Source organism: Aegilops tauschii, chromosome 4, assembly GCF_002575655.3.
Source record: "Aegilops tauschii subsp. strangulata cultivar AL8/78 chromosome 4, Aet v6.0, whole genome shotgun sequence".
NCBI lineage: Eukaryota > Viridiplantae > Streptophyta > Magnoliopsida > Poales > Poaceae > Aegilops > Aegilops tauschii.
Window position 1 is genome coordinate 177,663,223 of NC_053038.3, and position 17,003 is coordinate 177,680,225.

Genomic DNA, 17,003 nt, shown 5'->3' on the forward strand with positions numbered 1-17,003 from the left:
GGAAGGGCAGTTTCCAAGCACCGGTCCACCCACATATCTAATTATCAAAGTAACGAACGTGAATCATATGAGCATGATGAAAACTAGCTTGACGATAATTCCCATGTGTCCTCGGGAGCACTTTCCTTTATATAAGAGTTTGTCCAGGCTTGTCCTTTGCTACAAAAAGGATTGGGCCACCTTGCTGCACCTTGTTTACTTTTGTTACTTGTTACCCGTTACGAATTACCTTATCATAAAACTATCTGTTACCGATAATTTCAGTGCTTGCAGAGAATACCTTACTGAAAACTGCTTGTCATTTCCTTCTGCTCCTCGTTGGGTTCTACACTCTTACTTATCGAAAGTACTACGATAGATCCCCTATACTTGTGGGTCATCACACATCCGTGATGTGCAAGGACCCAAGGGGACAGGAACCGTGGAGGCCAGGCTTGAAGCTATGGAGCAGGAAGTCTTCCAATGCAAGGGGATGGTGGAGCGTGGGCTCAATGCCAATCACCTCATGATCACGGACCTTTCCCGTGATCTCAAGGTGGATGGCAAGCCCATGAGGGACATCGTCTTCACCCTCAGTGAGCAAATCAACTTTCTCCAAAGCCAGATCTATGATCTTCAAAACCAAGTCTTTGAATATGAGGCGAGGTTTAAAGGTATGAGTTTGGCTGCCAGTTGCAGGACCCCTAAGACTCATTCTTCCTCTTATGATGGTGGACCTCTGCCATGGAAACCCAAGGAAAAGATTGCTTCTACATGACCGCCACCTCCATCCTCTTCATCACCAAAAGAGAATTGAGTATCGGGTATGGGCACTCCCCTTGGCTTTCTCCAAGCTTGGGGGAGGTGCCCTGGTATCGTATCATTCCCACTATCTTTTTGCTTTTACTATTTTAGTTCGATCTTTTGCTTTAGATGAATAAAAGTTTAGTTTCTTTCTTCTTTGAGAGTTTGCTTAGTGATCTATCCTTGTAATTGTGTGCAAGGTATATAATAAAGTTTAGTTTGAGTTTTTGCTTTCTTTACTTTCTTGCTGCAATTAAAAGGAAAAAAATAAATAAAAGGAAAGGAAATAAACAAAGGAAAGGAAATAAATCAAGAAGATCACATACTAATGTTATGGCAGGTGATGGCACCACATAAGGAAAAGTATGAGTAGAAAATTTTATTAGAGATTGACAAACATAGCATTAGTCAATGTAGCGACCAGACCTCAAATGGTCTGTGCTGCTGTGCACCAGTGTCATCCCTAGATCAGTAATGCTGACACGCACAGTACAAATGGAGGATTTATAACAGAGTAGCAATCACACACTTATTATATCGAATATCTCCAAAGAGATTAAGTATGATAAATATGGCTTAAGGCCATCTAAAAACGATAATAGCGGAAGACTTGGAAGATAAGTGAGTCCATCAACTCCAGCGGCATCACTGAGTATAAGACCACGACCTAAGGCACCTTACTCGTCGTCTGAAAAGTCTGCAACATGAAACGTTGCAGCCCGAAAACGGGTCAGCACATAGAATATGCTGGCAAGGTAACACATAGAGAATAATGAACAATAATAAATGCTATACTACATGCATATATGGCTGGTGGAAAGCTCTATGGTTACAGTTTTGCGAAAAGCCAATTTTTCCCTACTTCAAAGGAATAAATTTTATTTAACTATCATGGTGGTTGTGAAACATTGAGATGGTTGACAGCATCTCAATCCCAATTAAGAATCATCAATAACCCAGCAAAATTAATTAAAAGTAACATGGTGATGAGATTCAAATGATAATCCAGGTACTAGATACTCAAGTTGTCCATAACCGGGGACACGGCTAACCATGATTAGTTTGTACACTCTGCAGAGGTTTGTGCACTTTTTCCCACAAGACTCGATCGCCTCCGCTTGATTCTCGCACTGCATGATGTTTGAGAAACGGATGACCGAGACACAGTCTTTCAGGAACAATCACTCTTTACTCCGGGTGGACCGGTACACCTACTTTCCCCTACATCTGCTAGCCCACCTCTTCAAGAGATCATGTAACCTACTCAACTGTGCTAGAGCCCATAATAGCTTGTGGCCGCACACGGAAGTTTCTAGCATGAATAATCTTATGATCCCTTTGAGCCTGGGTGGCGGTCCTTATACAAACAGGCAACACTGGATTCTCCAGGTGCCTCAATCCACCCAGATGTGAGTTTTAGTTGCCACCTTAGGTAAACCATTATTAACAATCTCACATCTGTCATGAATATCTCTCAAACCCAATCCACGTCTACGAGCATAGCATGGCAATATAATAGCAACGTAGAAGTAACTCCCAAGGGTTTGATAAGAAAACAGGTAATAGGTACTACCTCAACTACTTCACAATACCCACAATTTAATTAGATCCTAGTCATGCAATGTTTGAGGAATAGATCTAATGCAATAAAAACTGGGTATGGAAGGTATATGATCAAAGTGTTACTTGCCTTGCTGATGATCCGCGAAACCTAGCGATTCGAAGTAACAAGAGGCACACTCCGGGTACTCTATCACAAACAAACAAGCAAACTATAAGTACTCATCTAATGCACAGGTAAAACTTGAATGAAAGATCCAACCAGAAAGTTCAACTTAAGAACTCCGGTTTGCAAAAAGAATCAATTCGAACGAAGCAACGAAAGTCAAACGGCGAAAGAAACAAGCTTCGTTTACTAATCTGGATCTAGGTCAAATTTTACAGTAGCAAAAACTTGTTTGAGTAGGTTAAACGGAAAGAGAATTTCGAGACGAAACTCTAGGCGCTTGAATCGCCTGATTCCGATAAACGAACGAAAAGTTAAACAGAAACGAAGATTCTATCAGAAATCGAATCTGAGATAATCGCGGAAAAATCCGACGAAAAAGAAAAACGGACGAATGGTTAAAGAACGGACGTTCGTTAACAGAGAAAAGCCGACGAACGCGTTCGTTAAAACGAACGTGTCGGTGAACGTTCACAAAATAACAAAACCGAAAAAAACCGATCTAGGTTTTTTTTTAAACGAACGGTTTTTTTAAAAACAAAACCGGCAAAACGAGGCGAGGTCTACCTCGTCGGGACAGAGCTCCGGCGGGGCTCCCGTGCTCCGGCGAGGGTCGGCGAGCGGCGGCGACGGCGCAAAGCGGCGGCGGCGCGGGCTTCCGGCGCGGGCGGCGGGGTGAGAGGAGGAGGCAGGGGGTATATATAGAAGGGGGTGTTCGGCGGCTTGGGGAAGGGGGCACCGGGGTTCCCGTGCTCGCCATGGACACCGGGCGGCGGCGGGCGTCGTCGCGGGGAAGGAGACGGCGAGCGGGCCGGCGGCCTGGCTCGGCTGGGCTCGGCCCAGTCGGGCGCGGCGAATTTTTTTTTAAATACGTTCCGCGGAAAAATTCGTAGAAAAATAAATAAAAGTCCAAAAAAGATAAAACAAATTTTCCCCGTCTAGTTAGAAAATCTAGAATAGGGTGAACATTTCTTTGGCACAAAAATAATTTTTGAAAACATGCAATATTTTTAATGCAATTAAAATTGCAAATAAAATCCAAATAAATTCCAATAAATGATTTTAACCTTTTCCTCCAATATTTCAATTGTTTTGGAGAAGTCATATTTTCTCCTCTCGTTTATTTTTAAATGAAATATTTTTCCGGAGAGAAAATAATTAAAACCAAAATCCTCGTTTTATTATTTGATGGAAATCAAATATGAAAATTCGAGAAAATCCCCAACTCTCTCCGAGGGTCCTTGAGTTGCTTAGGATTTATCGAGGATTTGTCAAAATGCAACAAAATATGATATGCAATGATGATCTATGTATACCATACCAAATTGAAAATTTGGGATGTTACAACCTACCCCCCTTAAGATGAATCTCGCCCTCGAGATTCGGGTTGGCTAGAAAACAGGTGGGAGTGGTCCTTCCGTAGATCTTCCTCTCGCTCCCAGGTGGCTTCATCTTCCGTGTGGTGACTCCACTGGACTTTGCAAAACTTGATAACCTTGCTGCGGGTAACTCGGCTGGCATACTCAAGAATCTTAACTGGTTTCTCCTCATAGGTCAAATAACTTTCCAGCTGAATCGCTTCCAGTGGCACAGTATCTCTCAGTGGTATCTCAGCCATCTCTGCGTGGCACTTATTCAACTGGGAGACGTGAAATACATCATGAACTCCAGACAATCCTTCGGGCAATTCCAGCTTGTAGGCAACCTCTCCCATACGTTCCACAACTCTGTATGGTCCGATAAAACGGGGCGCTAACTTTTCCTTAACTCCAAAGCGCTTCACTCCTCAAAGTGGTGATACTCGAAGATACACTCGGTCTCCGACTTCGTGAACTGTCTCCTTTTGTTTAGAATCAGCATAACTCTTCTGCCTGAACTGGGCTACCTTGAGCCTATCGCGAATCAACCTCACTTTCTGTTCAGACTCCTTAATCAAATCTGGTCCAAACAACTAACGGTCTCCAACTTCGTCCCATAACAACGGTGTTCTACACCTCCTTCCGTACAAGGCTTCGAAAGGGGCCATCTTCAAACTGGTCTGATAACTGTTGTTGTAAGAAAACTCCGCATATGGCAAGTTGTCGTCCCAACTAGATCCATAATCTAGTGCACAAGCTCTCAACATGTCCTCCAAAATCTGGTTGACTCTCTCGGTCTGTCCATCTGTCTGCGGGTGAAAAGCTGTACTAAATTCTAGCCTGGTTCCCAATGTTTCATATAACTGCTTCCAAAACTTCGAGGTAAACTGGGTTCCTCTGTCTGATACAATGGTCCTCGGAACTCCATGCAAACATACGATCCTGGTCATGTATATCTTTGCCAAATTAGCACTGGTGTAAGTGGTCTTCACTGGAATGAAATGAGCCACTTTCGTCAAACGGTCGACTACAACCCATATTGAGTCATAGCCTGAACGAGTCCTGGGTAATCCTTCGATAAAATCCATGCCTATTTTATCCCACTTCCATTCGGGTATCGGCATTGGTTGTAGCAATCCTGCTGGCTTTTGATGCTCTGCCTTCACTCTTTGACATACATCACAAACTGCTACATATTCTGCAATATGCTTCTTCATTCCGGTCCACCAGAAAGTATTCTTCAAATCCAAATACATCTTCGTATTTCCTGGGTGAATCGAGTACGGTGAATCATGGGCTTCTTTCAAAATCAACTTCCTGATCTCCGGTTCATTCGGCACATATACACGGTCCTCAAACCATAAGGTATCATGCTCATCCTCACGAAATCCCTTGGCTTTTCCTTTGCTCATCTTCTCCTTTATCTCTTCAATCTCCTTGTCTGTCTTCTGAGCTTCTCTGATCCTTTCCATCAAGGTAGACTGAATCTCCAATGTCGCTAAATAGCCTCTTGGGACTATCTCCAAACATAGCTCGCGAAGGTCCTCGGCTAACTCGTGAGGTAACTCTCCTGTCATGAGGGTGTTGAGATGACTCTTGCGGCTCAACGCGTCTGCTACTACGTTAGCCTTTCCTGGGTGATAATGCAATCTCATATCATAATCCTTAATGAGCTCCAACCATCTCCTCTGTCTGAGATTTAACTCCTTCTGCGTGAAAATATACTTCAAACTCTTGTGATCTGTATACACCTCACAATGGTTTCCGATGAGAAAATGTCTCCATGTCTTCAATGCATGCACCACGGCTGCTAACTCCAAATCATGCGTAGCATAATTCTTCTCATGGGGTTTAAGTTGTCATGAAGCATATGACACAACTCTTCCTTCCTGCATAAGCACTGCTCCAAGTCCTCGACGAGAAGCGTCGCAATAAACTTCATAGTCCTTGCGTTGATCTGGCAGAATCAACACTGGTGATGTAACCAATCGTTTCTTCAACTCTTGGAAACTAGCTTCACATTCCTCAGTCCAATTGAATTTGGTGTCCTTCTTCAATAGCTCAGTCATGGGCTTAGCAATCTTTGAGAAATTCTCGATGAATCTCCGGTAGTATCCTGCAAGTCCAAGAAAACTCCGGATTTCTCCAACTGTCGTGGGTGATTCCCAACTTGTCACTGTGTCAACCTTGGCAGGGTCTACTGCTATTCCTTCTCCAGAAATAACATGTCCAAGGAATCCAACTTCCTTCAGCCAAAATTCACATTTGCTGAACTTGGCATATAATTGATGTTCTCTGAGCTTCTCAAGTACCAATCGCAAATGCTCCTCATGCTCTTCCTCATTCTTGGAAAAGACTAAAATATCATCAATGAACACCACGACGAACTTATCCAAAAAGTCCATAAATACTTTGTTCCTCAGGTTCATGAAATAGGCCGGTGCGTTAGTCAGACCAAATGACATAACGGTATACTCATACAATCCATAACTGGTGGTAAAAGCCGTCTTAGGTATATCCTGCTCTCAAATTTTTAACTGATGGTATCCTGATCGTAGATCGATCTTGGAAAATACTTTAGCACCTTGCAGACGGTCAAACAAATCATTGATCATCGGCAGTGGGTACTTGTTTTTGATGGTTACTTCATTCAATCCACGATAATCAACAACCATCCTCAGCGATCCATCTTTCTTTTCCACTAGAAGTACTGGTGATCCCAAAGGTGACGAACTTGGGCGAATAGCCTTTATCCAGTAACTCCTTGATCTGCTTCTTAATTTCCTCCAAATCTTTTGCGGGCATCCTGTACGGTCTCTTAAATATTGGCCCTGTGCCTGGCAAAAGTTCAATCAAGAACTCAATGTCTCTATCTTGCGGCATGCCTGGCAACTCTTCTGGAAATACATCCGGATAATCCTTCACCACTGGTACTTCCTCCTGTACAACTCCTGATATGGAATTTACTTGGGTCCTCTTCGGCATGTGCCGGGATACGTACTTGATCCTTTTTCCTTCTGGGGTGGTAAGAAAAATTGTCTTGCTGGCACAATCAATGTTTCCTCCATACAACGATAGCCAATCCATTCCCAAAATCACATCCAAACCTTGCGACTCCAAAACTATGAGGTCTGAGGGGAAAACATGCCTACCAATGGCCAATGGTATCTGAAAACATCCTTGGCTTGCCATATACTCTGCTCCTGGCGAGGTTACTAACATAGGGGTTTTGAGAACTTGGGTGGACATCTTAAACTTATTCACAAATCCCCTTGATATGTATGAATGCGATGCACCAGTATCGAAAAGAACGGTTGCAGTAAATGACTTAACCACTTACCTATTACTGCATCAGGCTGAGCTTCAACCTCCTCCACGCTCACGTGGTTCACATGTCCTTTGCTGAACGGGTTCGGCTACTTCCCAGAGCTTCCATTGCCATTTCCATTTTGGGCTTCAGGACAATCAGTTGCATAGTGTCCACTCTTCTGGCACTTGAAACAAGTAATATGACTTAGATCCCTCTTGGTTGGGGTAGATGGGTTGGTGCGGTTCTGTCCGTTGGTTCCTCCATTCCCATTACCATTCTTGGAGCCATTATGGTTGTGCGAATTACCTCCTCCATGGGTATGCTGAAACTGTCCTCCCGGTTTCGGGGAAAATCGTGGCTTCTGTTGAGCTCCAGAATTGTACTTCCCTTGTCCATAATTCCTCTTACGGTTTTCAATCTGCTATTGCTTTCCTTAAATCATGAGAGCTCTATCTACCAACTCCTGGTAGTTGTTGAAGGTTGCTACCATCAACTGCATACTCAGTTCATCATTCAGTCCTTCCAAAAATTTCTCCTGCTTGGCTGCATCTGTAGCAACGTCATCTGGTGCATAACGTGCTAACTTACTGAAATCCTCCACATACTGGCCTACGGTGCGTCCTCCTTGGCGTAGGTTGCGAAACTCGCGCTTCTTCATAGCCATAGCTCCTGCTGAAACATGTGCTGTACGGAAAGCTTGCTGAAACTGGTCCCATGTGACAGTGTCAATAGGGTGTGTGGCTGTATAATTCTCCCACCATGATGCTGCGGGTCCATCAAGCTGATGTGCGGCAAAACGCACTCTTTCCGCATTTGTGCATCCTGCAGTGGTCAACTCCCTTCCAACTTTGCGGAGCCAATCATCTGCGACAATCGGCTCGGTGCTACTGGAAAACACCAGCGGGTTTAGCCTTAAGAAACGGGCTAAGTGATCAACAGGTGGTGGTGGCGGTGGGTTGTTGTTGTTGTTGCCTTGGTTCGGCACTAACACTTGCATCAGGGCATTCTGTTGCTGAATCAACTGGGTGATCTCTGGCGGGAAAACAAATCCGGTGTCGCGTCTCGGAGGCATCTGATAGGTTAGAAAAGGTGAGAGTTAAGAATAGAATGAGGTCTAGAGGGAAAACACTACCCATATGCTCATGAGCCAAATACAATCAATATCACTCAATCAATTCAAACAAGGCATAACAATCGATCTAACTAGCGTTACAAAGTGCTTGAACTATACTATTAAATGGGGGAAAACTACTACTAATATGGGGGTCTACTAGAAATTCTGATCAGTTGAAGACTCCATGATGTCTGCTCCAGCTTCATCAACAAAGTCATCTTCACTTGGTTCCGAGTCGGTGTCGTCGATGATGATGTAGTTATCCGGACAAGTGCATTCGTCATCCTTTGCTTTTGGCACTGGATTTCCCATGAATACTCCAATCTTCTTCTCCAGGTCGTCATTCTTCCCTACTAGTGCGATGATTTCCTCCATATAATCCTCGCGTGTAGCCTTGAGTTCTTCTTCCAGCTCCTTAATCTTGGTTAATGCCTTCTTCAGTTCTTCCTTGTCCGTGCACATCTGGTTCTCCTGGCGACGAATATGTTGGTTCTGCTCCTCGATGAAAGCTGCGATTGATCCATCCTTCTTGGTTCTGATCATCTCCCATTGCGCGTCTCGGCGTCCACAAATCTGATAAATAATATCCTTAAGCTCCTGGTGGTAGACTTCTCCAATGCGCCCCATGGCGATGTGTGCGGCCATGCTCTTCCCTAAACTCCAGGTTGGTGCTTCGAAAACCAATCTTATAGGTTCAGTAACTGGCACAAACGTCCTTCCTGGAATGTGAACTTGAATCTTCCAGCTCTCCTCTTCGGGTAATGTGGCGTTGTAGGTTCCGGTGATGCTTGGTATTCCTATGTTCAAATACTTTGTGACTTCCTTCAAGTGTCGACCAAAAGGCGTGTCTTCATCTGGTTGCATGAACTTGCTCCTTGCATCCGTCATTCCTAAAAGAGTAGAAAAAGGAGAGGGGTCAGAAATGAGAAGAGAGAAGCTTTCTAGGGCTTAAGCTTAGTGGTCGTGTCCTACAGTCAGCGTGTGCTCTGATACCACCTTTGTAGCGACCAGACCTCAAATGGTCTGTGCTGCTGTGCACCAGTGTCATCCCTGGATCAGTAATGATAACACGCACAGTACAAATGGAGGATTTATAACAGAGTAGCAATCACACACTTATTACATCGAATATGTCCAAAGAGATTAAGTATGATAAATATGGCTTAAGGCCATCTAAAAACGATAACAGCGGAAGACTTGGAAGATAAGTGAGTCCATCAACTCCAGCGGCATCACTGAGTATAAGACCACGACCTAAGGCACCTTACTCGTCGTCTGAAAAGTCTGCAACATGAAACGTTGCAGCCCGAAAATGGGTCAGCACATAGAATATGCTGGCAAGGTAACACACAGAGAATAATGAACAATAATAAATGCTATACTACATGCATATATGGCTGGTGGAAAGCTCTATGGTTACAGTTTTGCGAAAAGCCAATTTTTCCCTACTTCAAAGGAATAAATTTTATTTAACTATCATGGTGGTTGTGAAACATTGAGATGGTTGACAGCATCTCAATCCCAATTAAGAATCATCAATAACCCAGCAAAATTAATTAAAAGTAACATGGTGATGAGATTCAAATGATAATCCAGGTACTAGATACTCAAGTTGTCCATAACCGGGGACACGGCTAACCATGATTAGTTTGTACACTCTGCAGAGGTTTGTGCACTTTTTCCCACAAGACTCGATCACCTCCGCTTGATTCTCGCACTGCATGATGTTTGAGAAATGGATGACCGAGACACAGTCTTTCAGGAACAATCACTCTTTACTCCGGGTGGACCGGTACACCTACTTTCCCCTACATCTGCTAGCCCACCTCTTCAAGAGATCATGTAACCTACTCAACTGTGCTAGAGCCCATAATAGCTTGTGGCTGCACACGGAAGTTTCTAGCATGAATAATCTTATGATCCCTTTGCGCCTGGGTGGCGGTCCTTATACAAACAGACAACACTGGATTCTCCAGGTGCCTCAATCCACCCAGATGTGAGTTTTAGTTGCCACCTTAGGTAAACCATTATTAACAATCTCACATCTGTCATGAATATCTCTCAAACCCAATCCACGTCTACGAGCATAGCATGGCAATATAATAGCAACGTAGAAGTAACTCCCAAGGGTTTGATAAGAAAACAGGTAATAGGTACTACCTCAACTACTTCACAATACCCACAATTTAATTAGATCCTAGTCATGCAATGTTTGAGGAATAGATCTAATGCAATAAAGACTGGGTATGGAAGATATATGATCAAAGTGTTACTTGCCTTGCTGATGATCCGCGAAACCTAGCAATTCGCAGTAACAAGCGGCACAATCCGGGTACTCTATCGCAAACAAACAAGCAAACAATAAATACTCATCTAATGCATAGGTAAAACTCAAATGAAAGATCCAACCAGAAAGTTGAACTTAAGAACTCCGGTTTGCAAAAAGAATCAACTCGAACGAAGCAACGAAAGTCAAACGGCGAAAGAAACAAGCTTCGTTTACTAATCTGGATCTAGGTCAAATTTTACAGTAGCAAAAACTTGTTTGAGTAGGTTAAACGGAAAGAGAATTTCGAGACGAAACTCTAGGCGCTTGAATCGCCTGATTCCGATAAACGAACGAAAAGTTAAACAGAAACGAAGATTCGATCAGAAATCGAATCTGAGATAATCGCGGAAAAATCCGACGAAAAAGAAAAACGGACGAACGCTTAAAGAACGGACATTCGTTAACAGAGAAAATCCGACGAACGCGTTCATTAAAACGAACGTGTCGGTGAACGTTCACAAAATAACAAAACCGAAAAAAACCGATCTAGGTTTTTTTTAAACGAACGGTTTTTTTTTAAAACAAAACCGTCAAAATGAGGCGAGGTCTACCTCGTCGGGACAGAGCTCCGGCGGGGCTCCCGTGCTCCGGCGAGGGGCGGCGAGGGCGGCGGGGCTCGGGCGGCGAGGGGCGCCTCCGGCGGCGGGGTCGGCGAGCGGCGGCGACGGCGCAAGGCGGCGGCGGCGCGGGCTTCCGGCGCGGGCGGAGGGGTGAGAGGAGGAGGCAGGGGGGGTATATATAGAAGGGGGGGGTTCGGCGGCTTGGGGAAGGGGGCACCGGGGTTCCCGTGCTCGCCATGGACACCGGGCGGCGGCGGGCGTCGTCGCGGGGAAGGAGACGGCGGGCGGGCCGGCGGCCTGGCTCGGCTGGGCTCGGCCCAGTCGGGCGCGGCGAATTTTTTTTTAAAATACATTCCGTGAAAAAATTCGTAGAAAAATAAATAAAACTCCAAAAAAGATAAAACAAATTTTCCCCGTCTAGTTAGAAAATCTAGAATAGGGTGAACATTTCTTTGACACAAAAATAATTTTTGAAAACATGCAATATTTTTAATGCAATTAAAATTGCAAATAAAATCCAAATAAATTCCAATAAATGATTTTAACCTTTTCCTCCAATATTTCAATTGTTTTGGAGAAGTCATATTTTCTCCTCTCGTTTATTTTTAAATGAAATATTTTTCCGGAGAGAAAATAATTAAAACCAAAATCCTCGTTTTATTATTTGATGGAAATCAAATATGAAAATTCGAGAAAATCCCCAACTCTCTCCGAGGGTCCTTGAGTTGCTTAGGATTTATCGAGGATTTGTCAAAATGCAACAAAATATGATATGCAATGATGATCTATGTATAACATACCAAATTGAAAATTTGGGATGTTACAGTCAATGATGCAACTCAGGAAAGAATTAATAAGGGAAGAGAAGATTCACATATAAATATACTATCCTAGAAATCTTTTGTGATTGTGAGCCCCCATCAAAATATTATATGCCAAAATTGTTGATGTTTGACAAGGAAGACAACTTAATGATTTATGTTTGTTCGTATTCACATAGAAGTCATATTGTCATAGATCCTTTAACATGTGGTGCTTGCCCCTATCTTTGCTAGCCAAAAATTCCACACTAAGTAGAGATACTACTTGTGCACCCAAAAACCCTTAAACCCAAATCATATTTTCAAGTGTCCACCATACCTACCTAGGGATTGAGCAAGATCCCTCAAGTAAGTTGTCATCGGTGCAAAAAGGCAATAAAAATTGCTTCTTAATGTGTGAGATCATTTAGAGTAAGAGAAAATTGAGCATTGCTCGAACTTGTGATGGTGAAGAATAAAAGCGACAGATTGCATAATAAAGGTCGCTATCACAAGGGGCAATATGCAACATGACGTTCTTTTGCACTAAGGGGTTGAGCTTACAAACAAATAAGCGCATGGCAACCTCTGCTTCCCTCTGCGAAGGGCCTATCTTTTACTTTTATGTATCTACTTTTATGTAAAGAGTCAAAGTTTTCTCTCTATTCCGTTTTATTTTCTCCTTTGGCAAGCATCATGTGGTGAGGAAAGATCTAGGCACATATGTCCAGTTAAATATGGGTGGCATGAGTTATTATTGTTGACATCACCCTTGAGGTGAATACGTTGGGAGGCGAAACTATAAGCCCCTATCTTTCTATGTGTCTGGTTGAAACGTTTTGCTCATGTTTATGCGGTGAGTGTTAGCAATCATAGAAGACTATATGATGGTTGAGTATGTGGACTTTCCTAAAGGCTCCGATACATGACCCTTCCTAAAAAGATGATGAATTGTAGTTGCAAAGTTGACTAAGAACATAGTTTGTTGGTTTTTAATAGAGTTTTTGCTTTATACTTTGATTATGTGATGAACTGTTACTTATTCATGAGAAGGATATGATAAAAGTTCTATGATAAAAGCCTTACGTTTAATTTTGTTGCTGTTATAATAATGAACATGATGCTTCTATGTCCGTATTTTGTTTTTATCGACACCTCTCTCTCAAAGCATGTGGACATGTTTTTCGATTTCAGTTTTCACTTGAGGTCAAGCGAGGTCTAAGCTTGGGGAGTTGATACGTCCATTTTGCATCATGTTTTCCTACTGTTATTCATAATGTTTTTATCCATAATAATGCTTTTTGGAGTAATTTTAATGCCTTTTCGCTCATAATATGCAAGGTACACACAACGAGGGAGATTCCGGCAGCCGGAAATCCGGACCTGGAAAAGCTACGTCAGGCCACCTATTCTGCACAACTCCAAACAAGATGAAACTTCGTGGAGAATTTTTATGGAATATTTGAAGAATATTGGAGAAAATAACTATCAGAGGGGCCCACCAGGTGGGCACAATCCAACGAGCCAGGGAGCCCAGGCGAGCCCTGGTGGGTTGTGCTCACCCAGGCCCACCTCTGCTGCCCATCTTCTAGTATATAGGTCATTTTGACCTAGAAAAAATAAGGGGAGGACTTTCAGGACGGAGCACCGCCGTCTCGAGGTGGAACTTGGGCAAGAGCACTTTTGCCCTTCGGCGGAGCAATTCTGCCGGGGGAACTTCCCTCCCGGAGGGGGAAATCATCATCATCATCATGACCAACAACTCTCCCATCTTGGGGAGGGCAAGCTCCATCAACATCTTCAACAGCACCATCTCATCTCAAACCGTAGTTCATCTCTTGTGTTCAATCTTGTTACCGGAACTATAGATTGGTGCTTGTGGGTGACTAGTAGTGTTGATTACATCTTGTAGTTGATTACTATATGGTTTATTTGGTGGAAGATTATATGTTCAGATCCAATATGCTATTTAATACCCCTCTGATCTTGAGCATGGTTATCATTTATGAGTAGTTACTTTTGTTCTTGAGGTCACGGGAGAAATCATGTTGCAAGTAATCATGTGAATTTGATATGTGTTTGATATTTTGATAGTATGTATGTTGTGATTCCCTTAGTGGTGTCATGTGAACGTTGACTACATGACACTTCACAATATTTGGGACTAAGGGAATGCATTGTGGAGTAGCAATTAGATGATGGGTTGCGAGAGTGACAGAAGCTTAAACCCCAGTTTATGCGCTATTCTGTAAGGGACCGATTGGATCCAAAAGTTTAATGCTATGGTTAGAATTTATTCTTAATACTTTCTCATAGTTGCGGATGCTTGCGGGAGGGTTAATCATAAGTAGGAGGTTTGTTCAAGTAAGAACAACACCTAAGCACCGGTCCACCCACATATCAAATTATCAAAGTAGCGAACACAAATCACCAACATGGTGAAAGTGACTAGATGGAATTCCTGTGTACCCTCAATAACGCTTTGCTTATCATAAGAGACCGTTTTGGCCTGTCCTTTGCCTCAAAAGGATTGAGATACCTTGCTGCACTTCTGTTACAACTATCGTTAGTTGCTCATTACAAATTATATTTCTATCAAACTACTCTGCTACTTACAATTTCAGCACTTGCAGACATTACCTTGGTGAAAACCACTTGTCATTTCCTTCTGCTCCTCGTTGGGTTCGACACTCTTACTTATCGAAAAGAGCTACAATTGATCCCATATACTTGTGGGTCATCACATATTTGTTGCTAAACCTAATTTGTTATGAAAACCTAAAAAATAGTAATTTCCTATTCACCCCCTATAGTCAACCATATCGACCATTTCAATTGGTCTTTTTAAGAGCTTAACCGCTTTAAGAGTATGGTTGACGAAGGGTCAAGTGATGGTGGTCTTCCCACAGCCAATGCGGTGGCCACGATCACACGAGAGAACCTAAATGAAGCTATGGCTTCACTTAGGACCTCTATGATGACCAAGGTCAAATCCTTGTTCAGGGAATTACCTTGAGGGTCTTATACTCCATACCGATCTGTTGCAAGTGGTCAAACTTGCTACCACAAATTCGAATGCCAACTTCATTAAGGAGGCGGCTAATCACGATAAACTTACCACCCCTCAAGGTAAAAATGGGATGGGAATCCATGCTGCGCTTGCCCATCCCCTGGTCTATGGAGGACCGGTCCATGCACCTCATATCAACCACATTGGTCATCCTCCTCAGCTTGTGTTAAATGATTTTCCTTATTGGGTGTTTCATATCAAGTCTCATTTGAATCACACCTTAACTCATCTTTGGAGAATTATTGAGCAAGGCTTCTACCCACATGATCCACCCAACTTCACTCCAAGGGAAGAAGTGGACAACCAATGCAACCACTCCGCCTTGTTCATCCTCTAAGCCGCCATGCCTCCCGAAGATCTCTCTCTTTTGCGGTCGTTCACGGTTGCTAAAGAGGCATGGGAGCACATCTTCTCTTTGTACAAGGGAAGCTCAAGCATTCAATGCTCCAACTTTGAGGTGGTCCTTGATTAGGCCGATGAGTTTGTGATGTATGACGATGAAGATCCTCGTTTTCGGTGCAACAAAACCTGGGTCTGTTGCCCAGACTGTGCATAGGCACGTGAACGAGATTGAAGCACCAAGCCAAGCCAGAGTAGAAGAAACCAAGAGATTCAAAGGACCAACATGCAGATCAGAGGGATCAAGATCAAACAAGAGAAGCAAGGCACCATCAGGAGAAGGGCCTCCTTTGCCGGGCAAGCAAGCTCGGCAAGGGGCGAGGCCACCCTCAGAAGAAGACGTCCGAGACGTCCCAGCAGGGCCTGCCGGGACACACGGGGGAAAAACCACCTCACCAACTACTCTGCCACAACCCACGTCGTCCATCAGTGCAGTGTCAAGCCGCGAAGTGACTAAGTGGCAGCCATTCGCCACATAGCAACATCTCCCTACAGGAAACACCTACACATGACACCCATCCCGCGACGTGTCAAGCGAGTAGGTGTCGAGCTGGTAAGATAGCCCGACAAGGCTTGCCGGGCAACCAACGATGTGACGTTGAGTGGTGCATTAAATGCGCCATGTCAGCCCGCAGAGTTTGGTTGATAGCATTATTTGCTATCTTATCAGTGCATAATGACTACTTTGCCATTGTGGTAACCCCTTGATCTATAAAAGGAGGCCCATGGCAACGATAGACATGCTTAGAAGGTTGGATAACTCACACCCCATATGTGCATAGCCTGCCCAGAGGCAACCCTCGCCGGGCAAGTGTACTAGTCTCCACCACCATCAATCCACCAAAGCAGGAGTAGGGTTTTACGCCTCGTGGCATCTCGAACCTGGGTAAAAATGCTTGTGTGATATCTGCTGTGCTGCCACACGCTCGTCTGCTCTTTGTGCAACGCGACGCCCCCTGCCGAACCAGCAAGGGGCCTCCTGGTCCCAAAGGTGGCTGTGGTTTCCCGCAACACTCGTGAACTTTACCGAATATTGACTACTCTAGCGATCTCACTCGGAGATCACAAGAGCAAGGATACGGATGATACTTGGATCAAGTGCAAGTTCCTGAAGGCCATCATGCCCCACAACAAAGCTATGTCCTCTGTGATCTGTCAAAGACCAAACTTTCACATGTTGTCCTCAAGTTGTGTGTTGGATGAGTTTATTAATATGAACATCTTGAACAAGACCACCGACAATGCCCTCGCGCATGGTCAATGGTCAAAGAAGCCCAACATTGCCTCAAAGGCTAAGGCCATTCCGGAAGAGGAACGAAATGAGGGTTGCCCCGAAGACACCAAATATGCTTACCACGGGCACATTGCTCTTACGTTAAGGAAATTTTGGGGTAATAAGAGAAACACCAAGCCCAATTTCTCCAAGAACAACTCAAGTGGCTCCAAGGGCAAGACATGTGTGAGAACTTGCTACAATTGTGGAAACGTGTGTCACTTTGGGTGGATTGCCCCTACGAGAGGAGGGAAGACAATGGTGGCAAGATTATCCACAAA